The following is a 5856-nucleotide window of genomic DNA, read 5'->3' as shown; positions in this document are numbered from 1 at the left end:
ACGCCGATAATTTACTCACATGTACTTGTGAGTGTAATTGTAATTTATGGTAATACCAGTGGCCTAAAGATAATCAGAAAATTAATTTAATTTTTCAATTGAAAAAAATAAATAATAATGTTTTGTATTATTTATATTTTTTATTGTTTCATTTTGATAAATATGTATTAAATTGTTCCTCATGGTCTTTTCTCTTCATTTCATTTATTTCCTATTGCTTGCACTGCTTCCAGGATTGTACCTTAATGTGAGAGCTTTCATCAAATCTACCCGAGGCCTTCAGTCGCTTCAGAGGTGGCTCTTGTCCATTGAAGTCAACGGCAGCCGAAGGATTGTGTTAACCAATCAGATTCAAGTTGTCGACACAGCGTCAGCGCTTTGGAAGCTACACTCGTCACAGCTTCCACGACGCTGGACGCGTTGACCCCGTTCATGTATTCTGATTGGAGTTAATTTAACTGTTTGTTTTTTAATTCAATGGCTTAAGAGCTTGATCTGGTCGCGGATAAACTAAAAAGAAGGACTTTTCCATAAAAGCTGGACGTTGTTAAGAAAGTTATGCTAACTCCGAGACGAGTCTTTTACCAGCTTCAAAGGATTAATTTATTTCCTCCATGAACTACTTGAATAAATGCATTTTTTTCTAAATAATGTTGCGTTTTATGAGATCAATAGTGGTGCTTGTGTGTGTGTCGCTTTAGCGTGTGTGTGTTTGTCGCTGAAGCCCGTAGTGTGTGTGTGTGTGGGGGGGAGCATGTGTCGTGGCCATGGAAACCTCACAGACTGTAGTCGGAGTGATATTTTGATATAATGCACTGATGTTCATTTGATGATAAACATGTTATTGACCTATAACAGTTTAAGCTCAGATCCCAGTGGTGTATAAAGAACGTTAAACTAGTTATTGAGAGGTGGATTCATTCAAACGTGCGCCACTGAAGGCCTATGTGTGAAATGCACGGCCTGCCACTGGGTAATACAATTATTTGTGTTGTTTGTATAAAGAATAAAAAACTATATGATTCCAAGTTTAGGATTTAAATTTAAAAAAATCAAAATATACTGTAACGTTTGACTGGGATTCAAACCCATGACTGTCAAAACTGATGATTCCACTGAACTAGTTCCATAGTAACAAATATATAACAAACTCCATGTTGTTTTTAACGAAACAATCAAAGCTTTAACAGAAGATTTTTATATTTTTGGAGTCAGCAAATCTGCCCTGAAGCCAAGAGATGCTGAGTCATCGTCCAACAGACACATTTCTGTGTCAAAGTCACACTTTAATGGTTGGAAACTCCTGCCCAGAACTTTTTGGTTCAAATTAAAATCTCAATTTGAACAGATTGAGATGTGACCACAAGAACACAGATTTTTTTTAAGTGTCTAAATATAACGTATGAGGCCCAGAAAACAAATAAAATCATCTGTACTTAAAACAACTTATGTTTGTTACACGTCGACTGCAGCTGAAACTACATTTCCACTTTATTTTTAAACAAGCGTGTGTTAATAAAATGAATCAGTCAAAGTAAGACGTGATTGTGAAAAGTGCTATATAAATAATTATTACTTACTTACTTACTTACTATTGTTTACATTCAAATGTTTTTTTTTTCAGCACTATTGTTTTTCCGGTGCCTGCAGGCAGGGGGCGCTCACACGTTCTTCATGTGTCTTAGCGGGAGTGAAAAGTCAATAAATCTCCGACTGGACGAGCAAAACATGTTGAAATGGATCTTTGACATCATCCGAGTTGATGTTTGACGCTTTGAATCACAACCATGAACTTCTGCTGAACCGCTGAAGACAAACTCTTGAACCTGCGGCTCGACTTCCTGCTGAACTCGTTTACGAGCCACTATCACTGGGACTGAAGCTGATAAGATATTAGAACTTTTCATTCCGCCTTGTTTCATATCAGATAATGAGAAAATAAAGAATCGGTGACATGTATTAACGTTCTTAACTCAAGTTTTAATTCATTTTATTGTTTTGTATGAAGGTACATCTGATTATTTATTATTAAATAAAATAATAAACATTTCCATGTGTCTTAAATATTAAAACATGTAGTCTCTTTTAATATTTAAGTGAAAATGGTTTGAAGTTGATTTTTGTTAATTTTTTTCTTCGATTTTTGGTAAAAGAGTTTAGAAGTCGTTTTTTCTACTAGAGTGGAACAAATTAAGTATTATTTCTTAATTGAAGGGGGAAAAAAATCGTTATTTTTATTTAAGTGGAAACATTTTAAGAAGTAGTTTTTGCTTTTAAGAATAAATAAATAAAATGAATATATTCCACTTCAATAAAAAGAGCTCAATACTTTTTACTTCAATAAAAAAATATCTCAATATTTTTTAACTTCAATAAAAAAGATCTCAATATTCTTTTACTTCAATAAAAAGAGCTCAATACTTTTTACTTCAATAAAAAATATTGAGATATTTTTTTACTTCAATAAAAAATATCTCAATATTTTTCACTTCAATAAAAAAATATCTCAATATTTTTCACTTCAATAAAAAAGAGATCAATATTTTTTTTACTTCAAAAAGAGCTCAATATTTTTTTTACTTCAATAAAAAAAAACTTAATTTTTATTCACTTTAATAAAAAAAAAAATCCTATATTTTTTTCATTCAAAAAAAACCTTTTCACTTAAACCAAAAAAGAGGAAAAACTTTTGTCCTTTCAGGCAAAAACAGAAAACGCTTTCAAAAGATTCTGGGAGAAGAATGCTTGAGATGGAGGGAGGAGGATGAAGGAGAAGAAGGAGAAAGAAAGTGTGAACTACATATTTGATCTGGAGACGTGGAGCCGGACGTTCAGGGCAGACACCTTCCCTGCGGGTCAGAGATTAGCAGGACTTGTGACTTGGATTTGTGTCCAGCGGTCGCTGCGCCGTTTAATCTGCGACCCAACTAATGGACGAGCACATCTCTTCGACACTAAGCTCAGTAAAGTTGTGACACCATGCTGAAGTGATGGTGACCGACAGCTGCGAGACGAGCGGCCGTGAAGTTCCTGGTGTGATTCGGGAGAAACTCTGATGCCATGAGAGCCATGACTCAATCACAGTTCATAGTTTTGGTGCTGAATTATAGTAGAGAACATTTTTCAGAATTTTATATATATATATATATATATATATATATATATATATATATATATATATCTTTTATTTAATATTTAAGACACGTGCCCATAATAATGAATTTCTTTCTGTCTCAACCATATTTTCTGGAAAAACAGATATATAGTTTTTTTTATTTAATATTTAAGACACATGGATATATTTACTATTTATTAACTAACAGATGTACCATTAAAATTCATTATGTCTATTATATATATAGTATATAACTATTTGTTTTATATACGTATCAATCTACGTATCTATCTACGTATCTATCTACGTATCTATCTACGTATCAATCTACGTATCTATCTACATATCAATCTACGTATCAATCTACGTATCAATCTATGTATCAATCTACGTATAAATCTACATATCAATCTACGTATCTATCTACGTATCAATCTACGTATCTATCGACGTCTCTATCTACGTATCTATCTACGCATCAATCTAAGTATCAATCTACGTATCTATCGACGTATCTATTGACGTATCTATCTACGTATCAATCTACGTATCTATCTACGTATCGATCTACGTATCTATCTACGTATCTATCTACGTATATATCTACATATTTATCTACATATCAATCTACGTATCTATCTACGTATCAATGTACATATCAATGTACGTATCTATCTACGTATCAATCTACGTATCAATCTACGTATCTATCTACGTATCTATCTACGTATCAATCTACGTATCTATCTACGTATCAATCTACGTATCAATGGACGCATCAATCTACGTATCAATCTACGTATCAATCTACGTATCAATGGACGCATCAATCTACGTATCAATCTACGTATCAATCTACGTATCTATCTACGTATTGAAAATATATCCTCAAATTGATCCACATATGTGTATTCATTGATGGGTTGAATATATGTCCTCGTTTTGTGTACTCAATTGTTAACATTGATGATGTTGGCTTTTATTCAGAGTTCAAACATATTCTTGTATTTTGTCGTTCGACAACTTGTTGTTCCCAGGGTGCAGGGTTCAAGTGCTGGGGGCTCTGGGCATCTGTGCTTGAACTTTGTAAGAACCTTGGTGCCACTTTGTGTCAATAGTTCCAAACTGTGAAAGATATATGTGTTGGGAAAGAGGATGTAAGCCACGTGGGCATGCTCTTCTTGTTGAGATAAGAAACGTGTACGATTCTAAAAATGTCAAGACACAGAATTTATGGTCTACAGACCTGGTTTGGGAGAATAAGTGTGAAGGAAGACTGAAGATTCTTTGTTTAGGTCAGTGTTTAGGTCAAGGCATGCATACAACATCAACAACGATACAGATTTTGCAAAACTTCACGTGTTCGGGGAGGGTCTCTAGGTCTTTAAAAGGAAGGACATGCTAAAAGGTTTTGAGCCACTCTCTGGTAGGATCTGGTGGGTGAACCAGGATTTCGGACAGAGAATGGACCAAGCGCTCAAACTTCTGGTATTTCTGAATTATTTGCATTCTTTGTTAACTGTTGTATTTAAGGTCTTGGCCTACCTTTGTAATCATTATTTGCTATTAATAAATTGACTGTTTTAATTCTAAATGTTACTCTTCCTTGGATCAAACGAATGTGCAGAACTCATTAGACAGGAAAGAGTTTTTTAGTTCTCTTTACTATGTATCAATCTACGTATCCATCCATCAATCCATCCATCCATAAGAATTAAAATGACATCAAAATACGTCAAATTATGATTTAATTTAAAGTATATATATATATTACATAAGGAAGGAAGGGGGCAGAAGACCTCCATGAAAAGTCTCAGATGCAGAATTAAGTTCAATTCAAGTTTATTGACAAGTATATTTGTTTTACTTGAACTCTTTTAAGTTGAAATGACTATGAATTAAATAATTATGACTTAAAAACGAGTTCAAAACATAGGCTTTAAACCATAGTTAAATCCCATCTTAACTGCCAAGCATGGAACATGAACCAAAACATAAAAACAGAGGCAAAAGACCTGTTAGAAAAAGGAAACATATATAAATAAAAAAAGGGGTAAACAAAACTACTATATATATCTATATCTATGAGTCATTCCACCAAAGGCAAACAAAATATCTATAAACTTAAACTGATAAAACAAGAAGTAACAGATCAAGAAAATTGAAATACAAAATTTGTATCTTACTGTAGTCGTGGTTTGGGACAAACAAACAATCTGGCTCAAGACAAAAGAAGAAGCAGACTATTTCACACACAAAGACACACCTGGACATGCACACACCTACACACTTACAAACTTACACACACACACCCATGCTTACACACCCACACTCTTACACACACTTACAGAAAGTCACACACACACGTTTACACACCTACAAATCTACACAATTACACACACACTTACAAAAACACACACCCACACTTACACAGACACGCACACACACTTACAGTACACCCAAACACACACTTACACACATATATACAGCAGATGTACACTTAGGTGTGTGAGTTGTGTAGTTCCATCTTCATCCTTTTAATGAATGTTCTGAACAACAAACTCTTTTTTTCATGATTTCACAGAAATAAATAAACAGAGTAAAATTAATTCAATCACTTCTGTGAAACGAACAGATAAATAAAAAAGACAAAGATAAACAAGTGATACATGGATGGACAAAGAAGTATTTGAAATGACGATGTCATCCAAAAGAACACAGTAAAGGTCATGGTTTAACAT

The sequence above is a fragment of the Callionymus lyra genome, chromosome 7 (assembly GCF_982586985.1).
Source record: "Callionymus lyra chromosome 7, fCalLyr1.hap1.1, whole genome shotgun sequence".
In the NCBI taxonomy this organism is placed as follows: Eukaryota; Metazoa; Chordata; class Actinopteri; order Syngnathiformes; family Callionymidae; genus Callionymus; species Callionymus lyra.
Note: the sequence above shows the minus strand (reverse complement) of the source record.